The sequence below is a fragment of the Magnolia sinica genome, chromosome 14, assembly GCF_029962835.1.
Source record: "Magnolia sinica isolate HGM2019 chromosome 14, MsV1, whole genome shotgun sequence".
NCBI lineage: Eukaryota > Viridiplantae > Streptophyta > Magnoliopsida > Magnoliales > Magnoliaceae > Magnolia > Magnolia sinica.
The window spans coordinates 80336364-80350382 of record NC_080586.1 but is presented as its reverse complement, the minus strand read 5'-3'; the positions used below and the strand labels follow the sequence as shown (position 1 = coordinate 80350382).

Genomic DNA, 14019 nt, shown 5'->3' with positions numbered 1-14019 from the left:
GGGTCACCTAAATACTAAGTTGGCTTAATTTTTTTGGCTTTGGACCTAAGATGAGATTATACATATAATGGTCAAAGTGGAATATTCCACGAATACATCATGATGAGCCCCAGAAAAAAAGAGAAGAAAAAGAAAAAGATGTGCCTATGTTCCAGACTATGATATATTCCTAAATAAATTTTCAGGTCCAACTAAGGGCCTGTTTGTTAACGCTGAATTTTTGCACTTAATGCGAAATGCGGAATATTTCAGCGCTTAGTGGTGTTTGTTAATGCATCGGTAACGCGGAAGAAGGAAAGCGCTTAGTGGTTTTTCACTAAATTCTTTTCGCGATAGGAGTCAGGCTTAATGGTGAATGTGGAATGCGCTTAGTGAATTTTTCATTAAACAAAAATTTTTGTTTCCCAAATTACTCCTTTTCAAGTTACTACGGCAATATTTTTTCTTTAAATTGTTTCCGTAGTACAAAATCAACTTTTAACCTGTGAAACTTCTTTATGCTCCACCATGATGTATGTGTTTCATCCATTCCATTCATCCATTTTTAAAGATCATTTTAGGGGTTGATTCCAAAAATGAGAGGAATATAAATCTCAGGTGGACCATACCACAAGAAAACAATAGTGATTGGATAACCACCATTAAATTTCTCCTAAGGCCCAATGTACTATTTATTTGACATCCAATTTGTTGATTAGGTCATATAGACCTACATGAATGGAAAAAAAAAACAACGATCAGCTTGATCCAAAACTTTTATGGCCCCCAAAAAGTTTTTAATGGTTGATGTTCATTCAACACTGTTTTCCTGTAACGTGGTCCACTTGAGATTGGGATATACTTCATTTTTGGTCTCATACTATAAAATGATCTAAAAACATAGATGGACAGCATGGATGAAACACATACATCATGGTGGGGCCCACATAGCACCGACCATCGGCCATTGGTTGGTGACAGGGGAGTAGCCATTCTTTTCCACGGACGCGGATTGGATACTGACAGGTTGAGTAGCGAGACTCGCTACTGAAGTTACGTCACCAAGTTATGTTGGCCCATCATAATGTATGTTTTGTATCCACGTCGTCCATTCATTTAGAAATATAATTTTAGGTAAAGATCCAAAGAATGAGTCAAATCTAAAGCTCTAGTGGACTTCACCACAGAAAACAGTGGGGAGAGTAGCGCCCACCATTAAAAACTTAAATAGACCACAAAAGTCTATTTAAGTTTTTGATTAATCTGATATTTGTTTTTTCGTGTCTTTCATGTCTGTGTTAACTTGTGAACAAGTTGGATTTCAAATAAAAATCAAGCTGAGCCTTAAGAAGGTTTCAATGGTATTCATCAATTTCGCCACTGTTTTTTGTGGTGGGGTCAACTACATATTTGGATCCCTCATTCTTTAACTTATGCTCTAAAATTAAATCTCCACATAGATGGACGGTGTAGATAAAGCACATACATCATAATGGTCCCACATACATCATAGTGGGCCCATGGAACTTGATGACGTCGGTAGCGAATCTCACTAGTAGCTAATCGGTGTCCAAGTAGGATGCAGATTGGTTGGTGTACCTCACACCAGCTATATATCTGCTGCATTAATGTCAACAAGTTATGTGGGTCCCATCATGAGGTATGTGTTATATCCAAACCATCCATCCATTTGTCGAGCTTGTATTAAAACTTGAGACGAAAAATAAGCTGCAAAAAGTAGTGGGGGATTAAGCGTCTACCATTGAAACCCTTTTTGGGGTCACAGAAGTTTTAGATCAATATGATTTTTTTTCCTTCTTCATAGGTATTTGTGACCTTATGAACATATTAGATGGAAAGTAAACTTAAATAGGCCACAGAAGTTTTGGATCAATATGTTTTCACTTCATCCAATTGGGAATGACGTTATAAACAGTTAGAATAGCATATAAATATAAGGTGGGCCTTATTTGAAGGTTTGGTTGCTACTAGTGTTCAATCCTATACAACACATAGTGACAATCTCCCCGCTAAAAAGAATTCAGAGCCTTATGATGATATTTTAGTTTTTTTTTTAAGTATTTTAGTTTATTTGAATTAAATATAATGATTTTAGTTTCATTTAATAAAAAATGATTTCTTTATAATGTAAAACATTTCCAAACGAGAAATAGGGGCAAATGTGTCAAATTAACATATTTCAGACATTTAAGATGTTTGTTAACAAACAGTTTGTTTCAGATTCAGTACTTAATTTTTAGACTTCAACCATAGTTATCAAACATGTTTTTTTACTTCAGATTTCAGATATAGGCTTCAGATTTCAGATTCGGTCTTTAGACTTTAGATTTAACAAACGCGCCTAACTCAACTACTAGCTATAATCCACTCATATGATAACTTTCAAAGTATTATGATCATGTGACAAATGTTAACCATTAAGGTGAGTCTCAGTGACTTCGGTCGAACCTCTTATCCCATACATGCAATTCCCATATAAATAAAATAGTATGCTTACTTTGTTGTCATGGATGATACAAACTTGTGAAAAATCTAATTCTAGATTTTCTCATCTATTTCTCTTGTAAGTAGGTTGGGTTAGGTTGCGCTTGGTCTTAGGTTGGCGTCCTGGCATATTTGTAGATGGGTTGGCCTCCTGCAGACCCTAACTTAAAATCAACTAGGTCTCCAATAGTGAAGTCCTCTCGGCCACCAGGCCTCTGATAGTAAAGGTTATGCCAGCCTATTACCCCTGCCGTCTACTATTTTTGGATGCCGATGGGTGGTGTTGCTCATGCCACCCCAAACAGTGCTGTGACAGTGTGAGGTCTACGGTGATGCATATGTTTTTTTAATCTATGCTGACCATTTGTTTTTTCGGATGATTGTAGGGCATGATCCCAAAAAATAAAGCCTATATAAAATTCAATTGAATCACACCACAGGAAACGGTGAGATAATGACACTATTATTGAAACCTTCCTAAGGTTCACCTAAATGTTTATTTTCATACAACCTGTTGAGAAGTTCACACAGACCTAGCTAGATGAAGGGACACTACAAATATCAGCTTGATCCAAAACTTTTGTCGCACAAAAGAAGTTTTTAGTGGTGGGCGTTCAATCACCATTGTTTCCATGGGTGTGGTGCACTGCAGCGTTGGATCCAGTTCAGTTTTTGGTTCATGCCCTAAAATGAGCTGGGAAATTGGATGGACCATATGGATATAAAACAAATACATCACGGGGAGCTCGGCAGTGCAGAACACATCAACACACCGCCGGGGTAAGGCTGTATGGTCGGGCTGGCAATATGGACTTCTAGGCCTAGTCCACCTCATGATGGGCTTGGGCTTGGGCTGAATTTTAGGCCCGCAGGTTGGATTAGCCTTGGAACCAGAGCCTGTTTCTCCAACAGGCTGGGCTTGGCATAGCTGTTCAAAAGGCTGTCAGCGTGTACTGGCCCTCAAGAAATTTTTGACGGTGGGGGTTCAACTAACACTGTTTCTTGTGATGTTGTCCACGCGAGATTTGCTCATACATAAAATGATATTGAAAAAATATGGATAGACGGCGTCAATGAAACACATACATCATGGTACGCCCATCCAGCACCGACCACTAGCCCGCGTCTCCAAGGCTTCCGTGCAGAAAACAAAACAGGTGTTCTCAGATCGGATCGGCTTGTGTACCTCACACCAACTATATAGCTGTTGTATTGACGTTAGCAAATTCTGTGAGTTTGATCACGAGGTATGTGTTATATCCAAACCGTCCACCCATTTGATGAGCTCGTCTTAAGGCTTGAGACAAAAAATAAGACAAATATAATTATCAAGTGGACCACGCTGAAAAAACGTAGTGAGGAGTGAACGTTTACCATTGAAATCCTTTTTGGGGTCACAAAAGTTTTGGATTAATATAAAATTTTTGCTCTTAATTCAGGTCCTTTTGATCTTACGAACAGATTGGATGGAAAATAAACGTTATAGTGGGCCCTACAATTTTTTTAACAGTGAAAATCATTATCTCCGCTGCCATTTATGGTGTGGTCCATATGATTTTTCGATATGATTCGTTTTTTGCATAATGCTCTAAAATGATCTCTAAAAATAGATGAACGGTGTAGATATAATAAATACATCACTGTGGGGTCCATAAAACTTTGATCTCCTTTGAACCGTTCGTACAAGTCGGAGATCGAGGAGCGTCAGTGCTCGTCTTCGCACGACACGTACCCAGAGCAGCTATATAGCTGGTGTGAGGTACACCAGCCAATCCGCTTCCTCCCAGAGTATTCCCGTTCCCTTTCCGAGTGACTGTGCATCAAGCATCGTTCTCTACCGGAGTATCGAATAACTCCGTCTAATGGCTTCATATCGTTCGACACAGAGAGAGAGGCTGAAAGCAAGGGTCTGAGCGAGGAAGAAAATGGAGAAGCTGAAAGCTCTGGTTTCCCATCCATCCGAAGCAGATCATCTCCATTGCAACTCCAGACGATTTCCCTCGTTCTCCTCACTTGTCGATTTATTCCTTTCTTCACCTCATTTCCACCAGGTAATTCAAAATCCTTCCGTCCTTACATTCTCCAATCTTCCAAAACTGCCCCCGTTCCCCTCCATTTATTACTTGTTTTTGCCCTTTTCCTTTTTCTCATCTTCTTAGACTGACTGAGAAGCGACGTACCAAGAGATGGGGCTGTGGATTGTCGTAAGACTGCAATGTCCGCTTTGGATTGAAAGTGGAAAGGGAACAATTGCTTTTCTAGCGGATGTTTCATCAATGCTTTGAGATTCTACACTCAGGTATGTGATTTTTATTTTTATTTTTTAAATGTTTTTGTATGGGATTATTTTTATTTATTTATTTATTTTAAAAAATTGTGAGTTTCATTTGGAATTTATTTCTGCTGAAATAGCAGGGAAACACTGATATCCATGCACATCCTGATTGAATTGTACATACCCATTTACCATTTTTCGTATTCAAATTGTTCATTTTGTGGTTTGGAGTAATGACCCAATGTAGTTCCTTCCTGCCAAATTGGTGGATATGTTGAATTTCCAATCCTTAGAAAAGGTGGGACACACTATGATGATCAACTGGTATGAAAATTGGGCCTATTGAGTGGACTGAATCATACCATCAGCTCTCCATTGTTTTTGACTCCTGCATTAGTATATCTGCTTGATTTTCAAACCAGTTTATCATCATGGTGTGGACAGATTGGGTATTCTACACACATGTGACAGGTTGGTATACACCAATGGTGGAAAGAATTGCGACTAAACAATGGTCAAGTAACCGCTCATTACTTAACGGTAAGGGTGGGAACCATTATGCATAATGAGCCATAACGCCCGTTACGGAAAAAAATGGCCCATAATGATGTTACAGGGCAGATACAGTGTTTAATTTTTTAAATAGCTGTAATGGTCCTTACAGCCAGTATCATAACAGTTAATAGCTATAATGGTCGTCACGGCCAGTACCATAATGGTAAAATTACAGTGGCTGTTACTTACGGCCACCATTACCATTATTGAATTCCATGCATGTATGATCATTTCCCTTAACCAGGGTGGGTGTGAATGGCAGCTCCACATTTTTATTTTTTATTTTTTTGGATGCCAGAATAGTGGCTCCAAGTACCTCTCCAAATAAATTAATAAAATAAAATAAAAAAGCTCGACTTACTCAACTAACATGGTCTATGTTTGGTCCATTGGGCTTCTGAGGCTCGTGCATCAAATTCACGGCTCTACCATGAACTTCACTTACATCCATATTCGGGCCTGGAATTGAATTTGTTTATTTTTCAATGTAGCCTGTCTTGGTCCTCTCCGTGGTCCATTCGTGAGTTCCATCTGTAAGATAACATTGGAAGAGTTTAGGATAAGCTTGTATCAATCAATTTAGAATTGAGCCTAAGCCCGGCCCTTTATAATTCAGGTTTGACTCACCTATTTTTAGATCAATGGGCCTTGGCCTAGTCAATTGAATATGATGTAAACCTGGGATAATGATCAAGTTATTAGCTGTTCCTGATGTTTACGCCCAAACCTGACCTGCTTGCCTAACAATGGGCATGCATGAAATCACATGGGCCAGCCTGATCCACTGCCAAGCTCAGTCATTGAGGTGAGTGAGACTGAGCTTGAATTTATAGCCCCTCAAATAAATCGGCCAGCGTACCTTAGCCCATCTCAAATCAGGCCCATTGATGTTTGTACGTCTCTCTCTCTCTCTGTCTCTCTCTCTCTCTCTCTCTCTCTCTCTCTCTCTCTCTCATAGCTTTCATCAGAGAGAAACACATTGCATGTATCTTTGTAAACCAAGCTACTTCTATGCATGTGAGTTTGATTATTTTGGAAAAAAAAAAAAAAAACTTTGAAGTTGTCGTCTGCATTGGTTTCAAGTTCAATCTTGAGTTGCCAAAATCAAAGAATAGAAAGAGCCCTTAGATTGTCAGGGTGTTCTGATGTTAATTGTGTTGAGTTTGAACTAGCTTAATTGTGGGAGATAATGTTGTTAACAATACATGGACATATCATTTGGATACATGGAATTAAAGCTTCCTGGGAATGTCTAGTTCCATGAAGTTCACTTCTTGGAAGAAAGTTGCTAGAAGTCTCTATGCTGTTTGTTTGACAGCTCTCTTATTCCATGGAACTTGAGATATTTGGATGCCCTCAACCTTCAACTCTTCCAACAACTTTGAACTCATCAAAAAAGTGAAGAGATTCATGGAAACACATGTGTTAACTTGGCATATGTTTGCAAGATCTGGATTGTCTTGGGTGGCTCAATGTGAACATGCTTTGCCTTGAAAATCTAGGTGTTCCATTCATCAGATTATTGTGGACAGTCCATCATGTGCGACCCACCTTTGGTTGTTCTTTCCCTCTTAAAAGTTACTTCAATAAGATTATCCTAAGCATCCAATCAATATCTAGAAAAATGGACAATCCAAACTGAGTATACTATAAAGATGTCCATTCATCAGTCTGCATTGTCCATCATGTGGCGCCCACCTTTGATTTGCCATCCCCTTTCAAAAATTGCTCTTGTTGAATGATCCTATCCATCTGATTAATGCTAGCAAAAATGATAGTTCCAGGGTACTTTATTTCAAAATTTAATGACTTGCATCATATGCACTTGTCAACGATGGCTAAGCTTCAAACAAGATGGGTAAAACTCCACTACTGTGACACTTGACAGCATGATCTAGGCTCAACTTGATCAGGCAGATTTCTTCTCGGTGAATCTTATTGAAGGTATCCGCCCCCTTAAAGTTCTCTTAAATTAATAGATGGAGCATCAAGGGGGAACCTATGTAATGGTGGTGGTGAAGATATTATTTGGAGCAGTTTTGGTGATTGGTTGATCTTTTCTTACTCGTATGGGGTTTGTCCTAACGTTGAAGATGAAGTCAAGGATTCAGTTGATAATATGCACATAAGAAAGAATTGTTGGTTTTCTCTATGTCATGGTTAAGAGTGAGTAATAGTTATGGTTGACATGTATTGTCATTATGGCATCGATAGAATGAAGTTGGCATTCTCCTTTTTTGCATGTATTGACTAATCATAGTTAGCGAATGCTTTGGCTAATCACATATGTGATCATGCCAAAGATGATCACTTCTTTAATTTATTCTCTTCTGTTTAAGACAATACATGTTGTTTTTAATGATAAAATCACAACATATTGTATTACGTTTAAGTAGTTGTTTTGAGTAAAACAAAGAATCTAGGTTGATGGACATGGAAGTGGAAGCTCAGGCAATGCTGGAAGAAATTCAGATTTGCAAGTCTCTAGGCCTTCGTAGCATTGTTGTAGAGTTGGACTCCAAGGTAATTATAGAAAGTGTAAAAAAGCACCCGGTCAAATCCTCATCAGAAGATATGGTATGTGATGAGAGAGATCCAAAGGAATTTGTAGTAATGGATTGCCAATTAATCACGTCTATAGAGAATGCAATTCTGTAGCAGATAGCTTTAGCCTGAACTGGAAGCAAAGGTGAAGAAATCAGGCTTATCAGGAATTGATCTAATCTTCCAAGGGAGGTGTGAGGAGGGCTCATGTTGGATATGGTAGGACTGGGTTCCATCAAGTGGGGCTAGCTTGGTGAGATTCGGATCTCTGATAGCATCCTTCCATTCATATCTGAGTCCACATGCAGTTACACTTGCCAAGTTTGGGGGAGATTCTTTCTTTTCATGCCTACTCTCTGCTCCAAATGGAAGCATTCAATGATCAACGATGTCTATAGCAAGCATACCGAGTTAGTATTTTACAAAAGCAGAGCTTTGCTCAAGCTTGAGTAGCTCAAGAACCAAAACTGGTGTCCATTTCCATTGTTCAATCAGGCTAGGCTTGAAGAACCAGCCGCAGGAAGTGTCTTAGCAGTCACAGTTAGTCCCAGTTGTAGCCAATATGAACCCGTTTCTGCTATCTGTCTATGAGTTTCCTTCAGTAAAAGCTTCTTTTGGTTTGCTATTCGCAGCTATGTTACCCATTTCCAGCACCAGCTCATCAGGGTGGAATGCCAAATGTTGCAGAGGTTGATCAGCCCTGGTAGGGCTTGCCATTCTTAGTAGGATGGTTGGTTGTTTTCTTTCTCAGACCAGTTGTCTCAGGCCCCTTCATTGGCTGTGTTTTAAAAACTCGGAGATGGTAGTCATTGCAGGTAAATAGCCTATCAGAGCAATCTTGGATGGCTGTGTTTTGTTTCAAGTCAGCTGTAGCAGCTGGTGAAATGAACTCATTTCCTCGAAGCAGAGTTGGAGGCCTTTCTGCCTTGTTCTGTTGCCGCATTGATGTGAGCTGGCCTTTTCATCTCTTCCACATGATTTTGCTAGCCGGAGTGAGAGGTGTGACCCATTTGTTAGGTGTAATTGGAGCAGGTCTATCAGTGGAGTGTCTCAAATGGCTGGTTGCCTATTGCTGACCGTGGTCACTGGTGTCTCTATTCCAAGTCCATGTTCAGTAGGTCACCTTTGAACGCAGAGTCAAAAGTGGTCACTCAGTTAGTGCTGCTTGCTGTCCTGGATGGGCTGGTTTGAGTTGGGCTTTGTGCAACTGTGGAAGTGGTTGTTGGGTCCCATCAAGTGTAAGGTGTTAATTTTTCTTGTGGCCCTGTTTTAGTGTAGAATTTTTACTTTCTTGGTGATGTAGAGAGGCATTATATGATAGGTGAGGCCCGTATCCTTTTGTGGCACCCACCGAATGATTGTAGAGCAGTTTTTTAGCCCAATCAATGAAGCTACAGATGGGTGTGCTCCCACCATTTTGTTAAAAATAAAAATAAAAATGTTCACTGTTCATAAATGAGGGTGTTCACGGCTCCCAGCAGCATCCTATGTTGAGGTTATCCCCTAGAATATCAATGTTACATTGTTATTTTCTTATAGATATTATGCATATATCATTTACATATTCATTGGCTTTATTAATGTGTGTGGGACATGTTTAATAATATGGGTTTGAGACGGGTTCTTCCCATTATTCTTAGGGCACCTGAGATTGGAATTAATCAATGATTTTGCAATCCATGTTCTTGGGCATCATTAATGCATATATCATTTTCATAAATGAGGGTGTTCACGGCTCCCAGCGGCATCTTATGTTGAGGTTATCCCCTAGAATATCAATGTTACATTGTTATTTTCTTATAGATATTATGCATATATCATTTACATATTCATTGGCTTTATTAATGTGTGTGGGACATGTTTAATAATATGGGTTTGAGACGGGTTCTTCCCATTATTCTTAGGGCACCTGAGATTGGAATTAATCCATGTTCTTGGGCATCACTTGGTCAATATATATATATATATATATATATATATATATATATATATATATATATGTCCATTTTTTAAGCAATGAAGCATATTGAAAGTTCATGTGGAGTAGAGATTGAATGCCTACAATTGAAAATTTACTGGATCCACAGTAGTTTTGGATAAGGTGGTATTTTGTGTTTTCCACCTCCATTCAAGTCATTATCAACTTGTTAACAGGTTGGATGACTATAAAACATTGCTGTGGACCCTTTGAAAGATTTGGCAAAAGGACACATATGTCCCGGTGGCTCCACAGTATCCTTTTAGGATATAATCCCAAAACTGAGGTAGATCTAAGACAGATGTGGACTACACAATGGGAATTAAATTCTTACCATTGAAAACTTCTCGGGGGCAATAGAAGTTTTAAATGGAGCTGATATTTATGTTTTCTCTTCATCCAGGTATATGTAACTTTATGAATAGGTTGGATAGCATATAAAGATCACGATGGGCCTTAGAAATGTTTCAATGGTGAGAATCATTATCACTGCTTCTTCCTGTGGTGTGGTTCACTTGAGCCTTGGATCTGCTTAAATTTTAGTACTATCTCATAAAATGATACGGAAAAATGGATGGACGGTGTTAATAAAACCCACACATCATGGTGGCCACTCAAAGATCCTGCCCATTCACCAAGTGTGTTGAGGACGAGCCATTGGCCAAAATCACCAAGTAGAAAATGACTAGCTTCATTTAAAAGAACATCATGTAACACCCTGAACTTTTCAATACCCGAATATTGAAAGTTCTTGAGTATTACAATAAAATTTAACTTAATATGTACATTTGTATGATACCAATTTAGCTATCCTAACCTTACATCTATTTTCCAATATGAATCTGACCGTTGAGAATGATATTCATCCATAGATTGAGCCATCCGACTGTTGATTTTAAGGCAAAATCATCATATGTCCAAGTATTCCTACCTGTCTATGATAACCAACCGTCTAGTCAACTATCCACCGATAGGTAAAGATATCTAATTGTCCACTTTGAGTTTGGACCACCCGATCATAGTAAATTAACTACTTGATATCTGCATCTGTTCATATACATCAAATTGAGATTATGATCCGTTCATCTTGTTCACCACCTATGAATATGCTTAACTAACCATCAAAACTACAATCCGAGAAACTTACACATGCGAATAAGTCACTTGAATTTAATGGTATACATATTTTGTCTCTTGATCACTTCAAAAACCCACTTGTGATTATCTGGTTACAAAACTGACCGTACACCCATTTACATACATGATCAGAGTACTAACCATCAAGTTTTTCTATTCTTAACATATCTTCTGACTATCCATTATGTTGGTTGATATATGTAAATTCCCTTAAGTAATTTAGTGAATAATTCTTTATTTATAATGATTTAGATATAAGTTCTTTTGTAAGAATTACTTAAGAACGTACATATAACCATGTAGAACCATGACATTTACCAAAACTCTAATATTAGCAATAATTACAAAAATGTCATTAACCCAGACCCTCGAATTCTAGATCACATGGTTCCCACGATCCGTTTGATGTGAAATTTTATACTATGCATATGTATCATAAATTAACCATACATGTAAAATTTCAGCCCTTAAATTATTATAAAAGTGACCCAATTGAAAAATCAGTCCTTTAACCGTTGATTTTGGTGTCCATCGAGTGAAGAAACCACGTAGATAGCCGTAGTAAGATATTTTCCTTCATATGAACGACTTGGATTGTCCATCATATAGACCAAATGTGAAATATGAAGACTCCACTTTGGTAAGCTTTTCCTTACGCGCGAAGTTATCCTGTCAAGGCCTATTAATTCCTTATAAATCTGGATCTTCCGATTTAACCACTTTCTTCTGTCCATCACAACTTAAATTTAGACCATACTTTGATCTCATATGACTACGAGGTTATACAAAATTTAGGCTCTGATCTATGATCCTACACTGTTGAAGGTTGAAGCCAGTTCCTTCATTTTGGTACAAAATGTGAAATTTTATATTTACGTTTTTTCCACTATTGATCAACCACCAAATTTTGTCGAACTATTTGTCTATCCTGACTACACATTTTCTCAAAATTTGGGCCCTGATCATTAAGTGTGAACCGTTAATTTAGATCAAGTTCATTTTGGCACCCGTTAGGAGAATTTTCAAGATAGGCCAATCTAAATTTCGGATCACCAAGAAAATCATATACCCCGGCTCTATTCGACGACCCTGACATAATGGACAAATTAGATTTAAAGAAAAATCGTCATAAAAGGAATAATTGGAGAAACCCAATCCAAGTGAGATGTGAAATACACCCCTCTCATACGCCCACTCTTTTTAAAAAGTGGTGTGCGTTCTCTTCTCCACTTACACGCCCAATCTCCCAACGCCCAGGGAGAAAGAGAGAGAGAGAGAGAAAAAGAAATAGAAAGAAATAGAAAGAAAAAAAAAGGAAACAAAGAGAAAGAGAAGTCTAGACGTCCATCATCCGCTTCCTTCTTCAAACATATGTTATTTCTCTCTTGCTTAAGCAATGTCATGATTCATGTAGAAGCTTTCCGACATGGATATCTACCTAGGGTTTAAATATAAGGCTAATGTGAGGGATTCATTTAAGCTTACACTAATTTGAGTTGATATGATATAGTTTGTTTTTCCATACTTTCATATTCCTGTGATATTTCATGCAATTGATTGATTTACCATTATCAATTATTTACCCTTTTAGGAATCATGGTTAATATATGATTTTAATTATGCATGATCTTTATGAATTTATATGGGGTGATGGATACAAGTCTTGCACTTTGTCAATTTTGAAAGTGACGCCTGTTTCCACTCTATATGGAGTTGGCCTTTTGTTCCTCTCCCCTTATTTTGTTGAGTTAGTCTATTTGATACTCTTCTCTTTTATTGAGATAGCTTAATGCTACTTTTTCTCATTTATTAGGTTAGCCTTGTGTTACTTCCTTTTATGGCTTGGGCATGTGTCTTGGAATTTCAAAACTCTAATGTTTCAATTTATTTCCCCTTTGGTGCAAGTGATGTGTTAGAGGTCTCACAACTAGTGATTCAAATATTTTATCATGGAATAATGAGCTTTGAGTAGTGACCATCTTAGTCGATGCGTAATTCCATGGATTTTGGGTAGTGGGGCACAAATCGATGTAATTAATCCGCAATTTGTATTACATCACTTCCGGGATTGGATGTCGCAAATAGTCACTACATGAACAAATCGTGTCATATAATTCATCTGATCCGTGTGTTGTGCCGTCTTAAGGTGATCACGTAAATCCACGGTAGCGTTGGACGTGCCAGCGAATTTCCTTAGTTATGGGATGCGGGGTGAGCCGGGTTTTATATGAATTATATTCCACATTGTGATGATCACTATGTATGATGAGCCGCACACACTTTGTTGGCATGCATTCATATATATTGGTAGCGCATACCGATACCACTTGTAGTGGTGGAGTATGAGATGTATTAGAACTCTTACATTACTTTTATGAATCTTTTGAATTTTTGTTAATCTTAAAGGATAATCATCACTATGAATAGGGCATTGACCCTTTCCAACTGTACAGATGATGCAGGTGATGTGCAGATTGAAGACACGGATGACAGTCTTCCGATGGAAGATTATTCTGTATGAATAAAGAGATAACTTTATGTTTAGTTTTGTTTATTTCTGCTGCGAGCTTTGATAATATAATAAGCTCTCATCAAGATGACATTTGATAATTTGAATTTTTTTACTCTAATGGAATGATAAATACAGTTGATTTTACTCTTGTGAATGGTTACTTTCGTGAATGTAACTGGATGTGATATATATATATATATATAAACCAATGTGCAATTTTGAAGCATCCAATTTTTACATTATTAGCACTTGTAATTCTCGGGCACGAGTATGTAATTGGGTTAATAAGATCATAAAAATCACCTCAAGACCAAGCTCGAAAAGTCCAAAGGGGTTTGGACCGAGGAGCTACCACATGTCCTCTAAGCATACCAAACAACTGCTCGGACATTAACAAGAGTTACTCCTTTTTCCTTGGCCTTCGGCACAAAAGTCGTGGTACCAATTAAAGTAGGGCTTCCAATTGCACGCATTGAATCATTTGACGAAAGTCAGAATGTCGAGTAAATGACCCTTAGTCTGGACCTCCTCAAA

The 14019-nt window shown here is 38.1% G+C and overlaps 1 long non-coding RNA gene across 3 annotated transcripts; it reads left to right on the top strand.

Annotated features, from left to right (window-relative positions):
• Window positions 1-4270: 4270 nt before the first annotated feature.
• Window positions 4271-13638, top strand: LOC131224701 (uncharacterized). 3 transcript variants are annotated; one of them, XR_009161146.1, is made up of 3 exons: window positions 4271-4535; window positions 4644-4783; window positions 13427-13638. It is a non-coding gene; the product is annotated as an uncharacterized LOC131224701 (long non-coding RNA). The 3 variants fall into 3 exon arrangements; XR_009161147.1 differs by lacking the exon at window positions 13427-13638 and adding an exon at window positions 8491-9268; XR_009161148.1 differs by lacking the exon at window positions 13427-13638 and adding an exon at window positions 5806-6217.
• Window positions 13639-14019: the final 381 nt, after the last annotated feature.